At 43.6% G+C, this 15299-nt stretch overlaps 1 pseudogene across 1 annotated transcript; it reads left to right on the top strand.

The window, feature by feature from the left end:
* Positions 1–556: 556 nt before the first annotated feature.
* LOC108295071 lies at positions 557–7324 on the top strand (annotated as a pseudogene). The gene is made up of 3 exons (XR_001821261.2): positions 557–623; positions 1047–1107; positions 6072–7324. The product of XR_001821261.2 is annotated as a 60S ribosomal protein L3-like (transcript).
* Positions 7325–15299: the final 7975 nt, after the last annotated feature.

Here is a 15299-nt window from a genome sequence, read left to right on the forward strand (position 1 = left end):
AAAAAAAAAAAAAAAAAGAAAACATATTGTTATTGCTGCAGACGGGGAAATCCTTCCAGCAGAGCTGATGTCCTGTGTTACGTACTGGTCTGGTTTGGGATAATGTGAGTTAACATTCTGATACCCGAATAGATTTGCCTTGCAAGGTAGGCTGGTGATACATTCGCATCTGAAAGACGTGAAAATTCAACCCTATTGGTATTGGTCTCATGTGATCAACAGACCTGTCTTGTGAATGAACTTGGCTCTGGGAACAAGAGAATGGGGTTATGTGTATGAGACGCAGCCCTCATTGAGGATCTGGGTTTGGGTTGGGGTTTCTACGATGTCAGTTTCAAGGCAAATGTGAGATGAAGACCCTCAGAGGTGAGCGTGCTGAAAAGAGCCAGGGGTTGGTGAGAAGTGTCGGGATGTGTGTGCACCTGTGAGTGTGAATGTGTGTATGGGGAAGGTAGAGTGTCAGGGAGAGCCGGTCATCTAGAGCTGCAGGTGCTGACTGGAGGGACTAAGTAGGGAATCCAGGCCGCGATGGGCAAGGTATGTGAAACACGCGCCCATGAGCGTGAACAGGGATCACATAGCCTTGGCAGCCAAGAGCTCTGACATGGACCAAGGGACCAGATGTGGGCCTGGGCTAGAGGAATGAGGGTGCCCTGGAGCAGGCGGAGGCCATCAAAGGGACTAAGGCCCATGGCTACTTTCATACAGCAAACCCCTCCCCTTTTCAAGGCAGCTCCATATTTTTTCTAAAGAGGCCACACTCGAGAGCTGTCCCCTGACAAAAGAGGCTGTGTTGATGGCCAGGCCTCCTGTGCTTTCCTGAAAACATCTGCAACTGTGCCAGTCCGGAGCTGCCCCTCCCTTACACCCAGGCTGTGGGATAGTGAGTCTTAACCATTCATTCTGGGGTGCAGGTCAGCGGATGGATCTTGAGGACCTGAATCCCACACACGCCAGGCACGGTACCCAACAGTCTCACAAAGCAGTTTTCGCCATCTCTGCCCAGTACTCTCTGCTTCCCTTATCTTCTGCGTTATCTTCCCCAGCTTGGGGGCTGTGGATGGATAGTCCCTCCAAAGGCGCTCCTGTGTGGGCATCGGGTGCATTGTAAAGAGCAGCGCAGATAGCACCCCATTCTCTTCATGCACACTTCCCCAGGAGAGGCGCCAGGGCTGCCCGCCGTGCATTCTTGCTGTTAATACTTTGGCTCTGGGATGACATGGCCCCCCATCCCCCATGTGAGTGGTCAGACAAGGTACCTAGCCTTTCATGTGTACAAGGGAAGAGCTGCAAGTATTCAAATCCTTCAGAATATAAGCTCCTTGAGGGCAGAGATTTCCATCTGTTTATATGTCTCGTGAATCCCCAGAGCCTGGGATAGACAATAGCGTATTTTAGGCACATAGCAAACATTTTTTGAATGTTGATTAAAATACAATCACCCACGTAAAGTGCTTAGTACAGTATCTGCATAAACATAGTTAATGCTAGTTCATGCTGTTATGAATGGTTTAGAAGCTTCCTCAGAAAGTGTTGAAGAGAGCAGAAAGAGGCCAGGCAGGGTGGCACACGCCTGTAATCACAGCAGTTTGGGAGGCAAAGGTGGGCAGATCACTGGTGCCCAGGAGTTTAAGACCAGCCTGAGCAACATGGTGAAACCCTGTCTATATGAAAAAATACAAAAAATTAGCCAGGCCTGGTGGTGCCTGCCTGTAGTGCCAGCTACTTGGTGGAGGTGGTGGAGCACGGAGGCAGGAGGCTTGCTTGACCCTGGGAGGTTGCACCACTGCACTCCAGCCTGGTTGATAGAGGAGACTGTCTCAAACAAACAAAAAAAAAAAAAAAAAAAAAAAGGAGAGAAAGAGAGAGCATAAAGAATACTTTATTTGTGCAGTCAAAACATATTTGTTGATTAGCTGGTGTGTAGCAGGTCTCTGTTAGGTTCAAGGGAGACAGCAGGGAACAAGAGACACATTCGCTGATGGAGTTTCTAGTGTAATGAAGGAGACAGTTGTTGAACAAGCAACCGAGTGTTAATCTATGTGCTGACTGTACAAAATTTGTGGAATAAAATGAAGTTGGCCACACTAAAAAATTCGAACTGGGTACCAGACTTCAGGTACCAGACTATAGTCCTTTCTGTTGGTGTATTAGTTAAGGTAATGCTAGTCACTGTAACAGATACACCTTCACTAGCAGTGATAAGTACAAGAGAAGTTTATTTCCTGCTCTCATGGAAGCTAAACAGCTATCTCTGTTCAGCACACCATTCTCCTCCAGGCAGTGTTTCAGGGACCCAGGTTTCTTCCCTGTTGTGGCTCTGTCCTCTTCCTCGCTTGGCTTCCAAGTCCTCTGTGTTTCTCTGCATCAACTTGGTAGGAGGGGTGGAGGAGAGGGCTTGGCAAAAGGTTTTTATGGACCAGGCCAGGCAGAGGTGAGCGTGACATGTACTTCCATTCTGTAGGTCAGAAGTCAGGCCACAGCCACACAGAACACAAGGGAGACTGGGAAATGCAGTCTAGGCCAGGGCATGGGAATCTCTGCTGCAGTCTGCCCTTCTGATCAATAAATCCCTTTCACCCCCTTCTTCTCATTCATAGATCACACTGACCCTTTTCCTTAAGAGAGAAACTCAAATCCCAGTTTAGCCCAATGTCTGAATATCTGGGCGATACGTAATATTATCTCCAAGTCCAGATGCAGTATTTCATGTTCACTGACCTGTGATCTAAAAAAACAAGTTATCTGCCACCATCGTGCATGTCCCCCATATGCTATGATGGAATATAGATGGCACAAGGCAACAAGCACTCCCATTCAGAAACGGGCAGACATGGAGTCACATGGCCATCACTGGCCCATAGCAATTGTACACTCCTGCCTAATGGGAATGGTGAAGTCAGCTGCCCAGTCACGGAATTATGTTGATTAGACAGAAATTGAACTTCCTTATTTACTGCTTTCTGAAGTCCGCTGTTCTTCTTGGCCCTTGTGCTGTCAGAGTTGTAAAGCTTTTGTAATTTGGGGGTCCTGAGACTGGTTTCAAGCAGGATTTTCCAACCTCAGGACTATGAATATTTTTACCCAGATAATATTTTGTTGTGGGGAGTCTGTCCTATGTGTTATAGGATGTTTAGCAACATTCAGGACCTCTACTTAATTTTAAAAAAATTTATAAAGAAAAGAGGTTTAACTGGCTTACGATTGTCCATGGCTGAGGAGGCCTTAGGAAACATAATCATGGCAGAAGGCAAAGAGAAAGCATGGTAGCAGGAGAGAGAGATCAAGGGGCAAGTGCCACACTTCAGAACCATCAGCTGTTGTGAGAACTCCCTCACTCACTATCAGGAGAATAGCAAGGGAAAAATCTACCCTGATCCAATCCTCTCCCACCAACAGCCTCTACTTACTAGATACCATGAGTAGAGGCATTTCTATACCACTTATGACACCAAAAAATGTCACCAGACATTGCCAAATGTCCCTTGGAGGGCAAAGGCACTTCCAGTTGAGAACCACTGGTTTCAGGCTTAAACAAAGTCTTGGCTCATGGTTTCTTGGCAATACTATTCCCTCAAGATCTTACTAGGCTTCTGGTCTATACGCTTCCAGTCAGTTCCATGAGCCGTAACCATGGTCAAAGTTGTTTTCTAAACAAGAATGTTCTCATCTAATTTATTTCTTTGCCTCCACATGTTTTGTTACCACGTAACATGATCTTCATCTTTATAGCCTCCAAAATCATTTTTCTTGTCACTTGTCACTCACCACTAATTGGTTGAGCAGTGGGCACATGGAGGCTGGTTCTGGAGACTGGAAAGCCTCGAGCAGTGACAAAACATTTGCGATGGCTAAAAAGGAAGACCTCTAAACCAGGCCACACATTTTGGATTTATGTTGCAGCAGCATCCCGCTTTAAATATAAACTGTGTTAGTTAAAGGAATGGTACAGAAGCACTCAGCTTCAGAGTATAGATTTCCCTATTGTTAAGGCACAAAAATAGGCCAAAGGTCTTTCTTCCTGGCCCCCTTTTCTTCTTGTTTCTCAATGAGTAGCTGCAATAGCATGCCCAATGCTGGATCAGCTACCTCCTGGCTTGGAAGAGAAGTGGGAGCTGAGTTTTGGAGCTATGTGGAGTTCAGGGAAGAAAGGATGTGTGGAGGGGGGAAAGCTCACAGTGGCAGAGGAGGTGAAACTGGAGGCAGCCTAGGGGAGCTGCTGAAACGGACTGCTGATTTCTGGGGTTGGGTGTGGGTGAGATTGCACAGGCCAAGTTCATTCAAAAGGGCCAGAGTGGAATGAACACCATGAAAACCCCAAGACAGTTCATGAACCACACAAGCTTTGGTTTCTTAGCCTCCGACATCCCATTTAAAATTTGTATATATATTTTAGGTTCAGTGAAGAGGAAACAAAAATCATTACTATTTCATTCTTGCTATACGAATAATAAAAAATGAAACAGGGGAAAATATCCGTTCATCAGGAAAATGCTGAATATACTATGATATACTAGAGAAATGCTAAATATATGATGATACACTAGAGTTTCTCATACTAGAGGAAACGATGCCATAGTTTAACTCATGCGTACATTGTAAAACCATTTATACAAAAAGAAAATCCCACAATGCCATATGCTGAGTCTGAGGATGTAGTTATATAAGTAAATGCAAAGAAAGACGTTTACGGACTGATAATTACGGCTGAGCCGGAAGAGGAAGGAGGGGGTGGTGACATGGATTGGGGTGATTGCTAATTCCCTCTTTCTTTCTCTCCTTCTCTCTCCTTCTCTCTCTTTCTCTTTCTTTTCCTTCCTTCATTCCTTCCTTCCTTCCTCTTTCTTTCTGTCTTGTCTTTCTTTCTTTCTTTCTTTCTTTCTTTCTTTCTTTCTTTCTTTCTTTCTTTCTTTCTTTCTTTCTTTCTTTCTTTCTTTCTTTCTTCTTTTTCTTTCTTTCTCTCTTGTTCTCTCTTTCTCTTTCTTTCTCTGTCTCTCTTTCCCTCTCTCTCTTTCTCTCTCTGCCTTTCTTTTTCTTTGACGGAGTTTTGCTCTTGTGGCTCGGGCTGGAGTGCAGTGGCACAATCTCGGTTCACTGCAACCTTCACCTCCTGGGTTCAAGCCATTCTCCTATCTCAGCCTCCCAAGTAGCTGGGATTACAAGGCATACACCACCACGCCTGGCTATAGTAGAGATGGGGTTTCACCATTGTTGGTCAGGCTAGTCTCGAACTCCCGACCTCAGGTGATCCACCTGTCTCAGCCTCCCAAAGTGCTGGGATCACAGGCATGAGCCACTGCTCCTGACCCACTAACGGGATTTCAAAGCAACGGTCTTTCTAGAAGAGGATGTAAACCAAATTTGATAAAAATCAAAAGAATGAGATGGGTCTGTTTGCATGGAGAGATGCTGGTGTAAGTTTTTTGTTTTTGCTTTTTACATCTTGAAGGAAATAATGAATAGTTTTTACCTTTGGAGGATTAAGTAAGTGGAAAGTTCTGCTGCTAATTGTGTACTTTGTGAATTTTCTAGCCGTGTTCATATGTTACTTAAAAAAAACCCAACAGGCATTTCTGAGTGGTAAGATAATCGGTTTCTTTTTGCTCTTTTCTTTATATTCATTTCTATTAAAATAAAGTAATACATTTTGTTTAAGAGGAACTTACACAAGGTAATACATGATGCAGGTTGATAATTTCGAAAATAGAGGAAAACATGAAAAACAGAACTGGGCCAGGCGTGGTGGCTTACGCCTGTAATCTCAGCATTTTGGAAGGCCAACGCGGGTGGATCACGAGGTCAGGAGATTGAGACCGTCCTGGTCAAGCTAGTGGAACCCCATCTCTACCAAAATACGAAAAATTAGCCGGGCGTGGTGGTGAGTCCCTATAGTCCTAGCTACTCAGGAGGCTGAGGCAGGGGAATCGCTTGAACCCAGGAGGCGGAGGTTGCAGTGAGCTGAGATCGCGCCACTGCACTCCAGCCTGGCGACAGAGCAAGACTCCATCTCAAAAAAAAAAAAAACAACAAAAACAGCTCTACTGGCTGGATTTGACGGCGTAATGTCACAGGAAGTTCTCCGCTCCCAGACATGGGTCCCTTGGCTTCTTGCCTTGGAAGTGCAGCAGCAGGCATCGTGGGAAGGTGAAGAGCTTCCCCAAGGATGACCCTTCCAAGCCGGTCCACCTCACAGCCTTCCTGGGATACAAGGCTGGCATGACTCATATCGTGTGAGAGGTCGATAGGCCAGGATCTAATGTGAACAAGAAGGTGGTGGAGGCTGTGACCATTGTGGAGATGCCACCCATGGTGGTTGTGGGCATTGCGGGCTACGTGGAAACCCCTCGAGGCCTCCAGATCTTCAAGACTGTCTTCGCCGAGCACATCAGTGATGAGTGCAAAAGGCGTTTCTATAAGAACTGGCATAAATCTAAGAAGGCCTTCACCAAGTACTGCAAGAAATGGCAGGATGAGGATGGCAAGAAGCAGCTGGAGAAGGACTTTAGCAGCATGAAGAAATACTGCCAAGTCATCCGCGTCATTGTCCACACCTAGATGCGCCTGCTTCCTCTGCACCAGAAAAAGGCCCACCTGATGGAGATCCAGGTGAATGGAGGCACCGTGTCTGAGAAGCTGGACTGGGCCCGTGAGAGGCTGGAGCAGCAGGTACCTGTGAACCAAGTGTTTGGGCAGGACGAGATGATTGACGTCATCGGGGTGACCAAGGGCAAAGGCTACAAAGGGGTCACCAGTCGTGGGCACACCAAGAAGCTGCCCCGCAAGACCCACCGAGGCCTGTGCAAGGTGGCCTGTATTGGGGCGTGGCATCCTGCCCGTGTGGCCTTCTCTGTGGCACGTGCTGGGCAGGAAGGATACCATCACCGCACTGAGATCAACAAGAAGATCTATAAGATCGGCCAGGGCTACCTTATCAAGGACGGCAAGCTGATCAAGAACAATGCCTCCACCGACTATGACCTGTCTGACAAGAGCATCAACCCTCTGGGTGGCTTTGTCCACTATGGTGAAATGACCAATGACTTTGTCATGCTGAAAAGCTGTGTTGTGGGAACCAAGAAGCGGGTGTTCACCCTCCGCAAGTCCTTGCTGGTGCAGACCAAGCGGCGGGCTCTGGATAAGATTGACCTTAAGTTCATTGACACCACCTCCAAGTTTGGCCATGGCTGCTTCCAGACCATGGAGGAGAAGAAAGCATTCATGGGACCACTCAAGAAAGACCGAATTGCAAAGGAAGAAGGAGCTTAATGCCAGGAACAGATTTGCAGCTGGTGGGGACTTGATAAAAGTTATTTTCCACTGAAAACAAAACAAAACAAAACAACCCAGAACTAAAGCCATCTGCATCCTCCCTATCAGATACAATGATCATTACCAATGTTTTAGTGAAGTTTCCTCCAGTCTTCTTCTGTCTATAAAATGTCTACTTTAATAAAATTGAGCTATATTTTGTGGCCAGTTTTATCCTCTATTTCCTTTACTTAATAAGATATTATGAGCATTTTTCCTGCCATTAAATATTCCTTAAACAGTGTAATTTGTAACGGTTACATAATACTCTCTACACATACACTTTTACAACCTGTAGTCACAATTGTGATACTAGTAGTTAAGCGCTTACGGTGTATCAAGCGCCGCCTAGGGGTTTGGCTTCTATTGCCTCTTTTCATCCTTCCAGCACACCCGTGAGATAATGTTGTAATGCCCATTTTGTAGATGAGGATGTAAAGGCCCAGCCAGATATGTGGGTAACTGGCCCAAGGTGCCAAAGCTAGCACGCAGCTAAGCCAGGTCTCAAACACACACCTATTATTTTAGCTGCTGTTAAGTAAAGCCCAGTAGAACCTCCCCCGAGACAATTATTTATCCAATCCACTATTGCTGGACATAAGACTGCTTGGAAATTTTTGCCACCTTCAATAACACTGTGATGATTATCCTTGTACACACAGCTTTGGCCACATCTCAGAATTCCTTGCTTACGTTAAATTTCTAAAAGTGGAACTGGGTCAAAATGAGAGAGCGCCTTTTATTTCCTGCAAGATATTGCCAGAGAGAACCAGACCCTTTGCAGATCTGCTTTGGAGCTTTCGGCAAACTCTTCCAAATGGGAATGATAATTCTGCAGGAACTAGGGAATGTAGCAATCATGGCCCTTCCTGGCTGAGGACTCACTGACATTGACCTGTAAACGATGGCTCTCAAGTCACACCTGACTCACAGAGAGTTTTATTGAATTTCCTTGCAATGCTATTATGCTCTGTGAACAGAGTCAGGCAGACGCGGTGACCACGGGCCCCTGTTACATCAGGTAAGGGCACATCCTGCTACATGGCTCCTTTCATTTCTATTATTTCAAATGTCAAATGCACTTTGCCTCAAGCCTTCTTGGCCTTTAATTTTTAAATCCACATGCATTTAATTTATTTATTGGATTTAGATGGGACTTGAGGGGAGATTGAATTCATACACTTCTGCTTCACCTTCACTTAACTTACTCCATGGCTCAAACATCATTGTTGGCTCTTTTAAAGAATAATTTTTTTGTGTGCAGCTTCTTTCCAGAGGCAGGAAGCTGAGGAGGGAGGAGTCCCATTGAAAAAAAAAGTAGAAATGTAGGAAGGTGATGGACCTGGGGAAGGGCAGGCTCCCAGGCATTCATTAAAACATTCTTGCTAGTCAAGGGGTTGCAGAAAGGTACCCGTAGTTGGGAAAGCAGTCTTTTTAACTTGGCTTAATTAGCCTAATTTAAGGGCTCATCTCTACCACAGGGATGTGCCAGGAAGCTCAGGGGCACCTCAAATTTAAAATGTTCCTATTTAAATTAATTGATGCCATCAGTAACTCCCTAATCTGTCCTTCTTACTAAGATGAGATAATTTTGTAAATTGAGATAATTCCATCCCAAAGCAGACCAAACTTGATATTTTCTTATGTCCTTTCAACCTGATGGTGGGTACATGCATCATTTTCATTAGGCTTCTTTTTTAAAAAAAAATTTCCTTTTTTCTTATTATGGATATTTTCAAACATTCAGAAAAATTGAAAGAATCATACTGTGAATACGCAAATACATAACGGCATAATCCTACAATGTTTATCATTTTTCCCTATTTGCTTTATCTTTTAGCAATCCATCTCTCAACCTACCTTATTTTTTAATGCATTTCAAACTAAGTTGCAGACATCAATAAACCTCATTGCTAAACACTTCAGCATACATGTCACTAACTACATTTTTCCTTTTCCTGTTAAAATTTCTATAAGTAAAATATACATCCCAACTGTACCACTCAATGGGTTTTGACAAATTTGGGTACTGGAGGAACCCAAATTCCATCAAAATATCTAAAAAAATTTCCACCACAGACACTTCCTTGGTGTCCTTTTGCAATTCATTTCTTTCTTTCTTTTTCTTTTTATTTAAGGCAAAGTTTCGCTCTGTGGTGTCACTCACTGCAAACTCTGCCTCCTGGGTTCAAGCGATTCTCCTGTCTCAGCCTCAAGAGCAGCTGGGATTGCAAGTGCCCGCCACCATGCCCAGATAATTTTTGTATTTTTAGTAGAGACAGGATTTCACCATGTTGGCCAGGATGGTCTCAAACTCCTGACCTCAGGTGATCCATCCACCTCAGCCTCCCAAAGTGCTAGGATTATAGGTGTGAGCCACTGTGCCCAGCCTGCAATTCATTTCTTAACATCCCTTGCCCCAGACAATAATGGAGCTAATTTCTGTGACTACATATTAGTTTTGGCTGTTCTAAAACTTCATGTAAATGGATTCATGTGGTATGCAATATTTCATGTACCTCTCTTCTTGCTCAGCACAATGTCATTGCATGTATCAGTATTTTTCCTTTTTCTTGCTGCATTGTAACCTGGATTCTTGATGGCATCTTTGAGCATTAGATGAGCTAACCCTAAACCCCATCCCAGCTCTGAACTTTCTCTAACGGGAGTTTCTGGTTTCTTATAGCTAAGTCAGGTTGTGATGGGCTTTCTGTTACTTGTAGCCGTGAGCCTTCTAGTTAAAACAAGATGCATTTGAGTTTGGTCTTTCTTGCCTTATGTTATAAACTGGAATTTCTCAGAAACATGTGAAAGTGGAAATGAAAGCACTGCACTGGAAATAATAATCTAATTAATGTCGTGGTAGAATGCTATTAAATATGCCACGGGATTATTCTCCTCTATAAAGTATCATTTAGCAAGGATACTTGCCAGAAAAATGCATGCAGTATTTTAGAAAGAGTGTTTTCCTGTTTGAGTTGCCTTCCTGCCTCACAGAACCACACTGGCCTGCACTATATGGAATGTGCTATGATTCTATTTGTCTTAGTGTTACTTCAGATACTTTGGTTGCAGGTCTAGACTAAGATTCCACTGTTCTGCTCAGAAGAGCCCTGCTCATCCTTTGGGTCCTGAGCAGGATGGTCCAAGCCTAGCTGTAGGGTGATGGAGGTGGAGTCGGTCATCCATAGGTGGTGCTCTGCCTCTGAACCATGATCCAACCACTATGCCTTACTGGGGCTAAGACTGGGAATTGACCTACAGGAAGAGCCGGTCTTCTGAAATGGTCAGGAAAGGAAACTTTAGGTGATTTCAGTTATGAAGACTAATAACGCCCTTGACTAGAGTCCATTGAACCATGTGTAGCCATTCCTAGGAACTTCTACCTGGAAACAGTAGTTTTAGGTATCCTAAGACCACACGTTATATGACCTGATTGAAAAAAATGATGCTTGATACATATCGCTGTTAAGAATTAGTACTAAAAAGTTTGGGAAAGGAAAGTACAGGAACGAAATTGGAAGACTTGATAGAATCTGAATGTTAATCACTGATATCAGAGTAATTTCACTAGGGTAGGAAATAGAATCATTCAGTCCTTTATTTTTTTTTATCATTTACTTGGTATTCAACATGGGGGAGGAAATGAATGCAGTATGTAATTTATTCAGAAATGAGTTTTGGAGTCACACCTGTGTTTCTACCTGAGCCACTTACTGAACTTCAATTTTTTCTTTTCTTTTCTTTTGAGACAGAGTCTTGTGCTGCCATCCAGGCTGGAGTGCAGTGGTGCAATCTCAACTCACTACAACCTCTACCTCCCAGGTTCAAGCAATTCTCCTGCCTCAGCCTCCTGAGTAGCCGGGATTACAGGTATGTGCCACCATGCTCGGCTCATATTTGTATTTTCAGTAGGGACGAGGTTTTACCATGTTGGCCAGGATGGTCTCGAACTCCTGACCTCAAGTGCTCTGCCTGCCTTGGCCTCCCAAAGTATTGGGATTACTGGTGTGAGCCACTGCACCCCGCCCAACATTTTTTCGTCTGTAAAATGAAGATGAGACATTTAAATCATACACCATTTCATTCCTTGATGCAACAAGTATTTGTTGAGCACCTATTATGTGTCAGACATTGCTCTAGAGTATAGGAACAATGTCAACAAGACAAAGTTGCTGCTGTCACAGTGCTCTCCAACAGCTGGTATTTTCAAAGATGGCTGCACCAGTGTATTCCATCCACACTCCCTCCTTACAGATGACACTGGCACACCTCCACAGAGAGGTGCAGTCTACGTTCCCTCCCCTTGGATCAGAGCAGGCCTGTGGCTGTCAGGGAAGTGATACTCTGTAACTTTTCAAGCCGACCATAAAAGGGTGAGGCAGGATTCTCCTGGCCTTCTCTCTTGGAACACTTGCCTTGAAATCCCTAAGTTGATATATAAGAAATCTAGCTACCCTATAGCTGCTAAGATGAAGAGTCACAAGGAGAGACCATATAGAGGCAGAGAAAGATACCCAAAGCATCCCAGCTGTTCCAGACCTCAGCCTTTGATCTCTGGTGAAGGCCCTGAGAGATGAGCCATCTCTTCTGTGGCCTATCTGAACTTTATGCTACGTAATCTACAAGCATCATAAGCAGTGGTTTTATGCCACAAGTTTTGGGGTAATTTGTTATGCCACTCTTATAACTGAAAAAAACTGTATGCTACTTGGGCAGAAAGACGCTAAGCCAGTAAACAACAAGATATTGTCAAACACGAGCACAAAGAACTAAAAATAGGGTGATGTGACTGAAGAGAGAGGGAAAGAGAGGCAACTCCTGCTAGATTTTCCCCACAGAAATCCTGGCAGAAGAGAGAAATTTGAATTGTGCCAACTTGAAAATATAAAAATACGAGCCAGATTGATTGTTCTGGGGACAGAGGTAACAGCAAGTGCAAAGGCCCTGGGAGGGCTGCAGCCGCATGAGGAGCCACGAGATAGCTAGCGCCTCTGGATTAGAGAGAGGGGAGAATCACATCCCAAGCTGGGGTCAGAGCAGACAGGGTCACCTCACATAGGGACTTGTAGGCCAGACCAAGGCTTTGGATTTGTATTTAAGTGTGATGGGAAGCCACTGAAAGATTCTTAGCAGTGAAGAGCTACGGTTCCATTTACAAGATCCGTTTAACTATTGCGTGGTGAAGGGATTGAAGGGTAAGAACTGAAGTAGGGCGGGTAATTCAGAGATGGTGGATGGCCTGAGTCCGAGTAAGAACGGAAGGCTGCTTGGACCGAATTGCAATCGGTGGATGTGTTACAATAACAAAAACAACAGTAACTAACATTGCCTGAGTGGTTTCTATGTTCAGGCATTGTTTAAAGTGTATTACGTAGACGATATAATTTTATCCTCACAACGACCCTATGAGGTAGGTTCCATTATTGTACCAGATGAGAGCTCAACTGCCTTGCCCAATCCCACATACTTAGTAAGTGGTACAGAAAGGCTCCTAATCCAGGCAAGGCCCTCACAGTGTGCTTCTTCCCTGGATGGAATCCAGTGGGACAATTCAAGGTATTCTGGAGAGGCCAGTTTTTGCTAAGTGATTGGATTTGGTTGGAGAAGGGCAAAGAAAGACATCAAGAATGATATCTTGATATTGAATCTTCTCAACTCGAAGAAATGATAAACATTTGAGATAATGGATATGCTAATTATCCTGATCTATTCACTATACATTATACATATGGAAAATTACATACGTATTCCATAAACATGTACAATCATCATTTGTCAATTTGAAGAACGATACCTTGAAGTCTGACAGAGACGATTAGGAGGGAGGTGGTGCCATCTATTGAGACGGGGAAGCCTACGGGAGAAACAGGGTCAGGGAGAGGCAAGAATTAGAAGAAGGAACACATCATAATGAACAACCAATGTAAGAATGAACAATAACAGTAATGCACTGATACTTATTAATATTTACTGTGTGTCTACCCTGAGCAAGCATGTTACATATATGAACTCATTTAATTTTGTTATAATCCTAAGAAGTAAGGTACTATTATTTCCTCATTGTACTGAAGATGGAACTAAGAAGCAGACAGGCTAAAAAAATTGTCAGAGGTGACAGAGCTAGTAAACTGGGGACTTGGAATTCAGGCCGACTGGCTCCATGCTCACTGCACACACTGCTTCTTATGAAATGAGCTGGTGTCTGCGAAGAGCAGCGTCCAGTGCATAGTAGGTGATTAATTCATGGTAGCTGTTATTATTGATATTTTTACTATCCAAATGTGGTTGGCCTTCTCTCGTGTATATGATACTGTTACTAAGAAACAGAACATAATCAGTTTCCTCAGGGAAAATCACACGTCTGTGGGAAGTCCAGACCCACACTCATGGAAGTTTCAATGATTCAAGACAAGCACACAGAAATACAAAGAAGCCATAGAAGAGACATCGCAAGGCAGCCTGTGATGAAGTGCAGAAGGAGCATATATATCTGGCTGTACAGATCGCTCCAAACATCCAAAGGAATAGTAAAACCTTGTGCCAGGATTACTAACACACGTGCTTCCAACAGGAGGATTCCTTCTCTATAATTCATTGCGTCCTGTCAGGACCCAAACTAAATGTCAAAGATTGGAACAGTGACATTTACACTGTTTTAATTACCCAGCAAGATTGGTGTTTGTGGATTTGCTAAGTAGTTCCCAAACAAAGCAATGAAATTTAATGGTTTTGCTGCGCCGCAAAATTTACCTCCTTCTTTCTTTCTTTTCGTGAAATAGGGGGTGGGGGGCAGTGGGGACACATTTTTCCTAATGTAATTGAGACAAATTCCTTGAAGTTTTGGTGCGATGAAAATTTAAAACATAAGCTGTTTCTACTTTTTTAGCTTTATATAACATTGTTTTTTTTTTTAACCACAGTTCTCAATGGCAGAGATTCAAAGCAACAAGACAAGCTATATTTTTGGAAAGTTTTTCATATTTTCTTAAAATCTTTAAAAAACAAAACTCAGAAAATTTAGAAATAGAGAACATTGAAGAAACACACAGATAACTTCACATAATTCCACTACATAACTACTGATTATCTTAATGTGTTTCTTTGTAGATTTTTACCCCTATTTATATAGTTGTAATTCTGGTGTATTGACAATTTTGTATCCCGCTTTTATATGTAAATGTTTATGATAAACATTTCATACCTTTCTATATCTTCCGCATTGTGCTGGGAGAGTCCATTAAGTGAACATATCTTAATTTCTAAACTCTGTGACTAAATCACTTTTAGAATAAGGAAATGAATAAAGAAAGCAAAATATAGAAATTAAATAATGTTACTCTTTCCCCTAACGCTGAACCCTTGTCAAGGTCTCATATCTGGGAGTTGAGAGCTTGGTCTCTGGACTCTGACCTGATTTAAATCTCAGTTCTGCTACTTGCTAGCTGTGTGACCTTGGACAAATTACTTAACCTCTCTGAGCTTTAGTTTCTTCACCTTCACAATGTGGATAATGGTGGTGCTATGGAATGGGATAATGGCATTGAAATACTTACTGCAGACCTGACACATTATGATCTCTTAATGAGCGTCACCCATCATTGCTATTACGCTCATCATTATTATTGTTTAAACTTCCATGTACTTCCAAACATGAGTTTGGTGGCATGAGCGCTGAATTAGAAATCTGAAGGGTTCAGCTTGGCCAGACATGGTGCCTCATGCCTGTAATCCCAGCACTTTGGAAGGCCAAGGCCGGTGGATCACTTGAGCCCCAGGAGTTTGAGACCAGCCCTGGGCAACATGGTGGAACCATACCCCTACAAAAAATACGCGAACAAATTAACCAGGTGTTGTGGTTTGTGCCTGTACAGGTATTGATTGACTTACGACCTATACAACTTATGACCATTCGACTTTACGGCCACAATAGCTAGCCACGACTGCTCCGCGTCTGGCAGCGCAAACGTTGCCCAGCTGGGCATACGACA

This window comes from Cebus imitator, unplaced genomic scaffold (genome assembly GCF_001604975.1).
Source record: "Cebus imitator isolate Cc_AM_T3 unplaced genomic scaffold, Cebus_imitator-1.0 Scaffold617, whole genome shotgun sequence".
Classification (NCBI taxonomy): Eukaryota; Metazoa; Chordata; class Mammalia; order Primates; family Cebidae; genus Cebus; species Cebus imitator.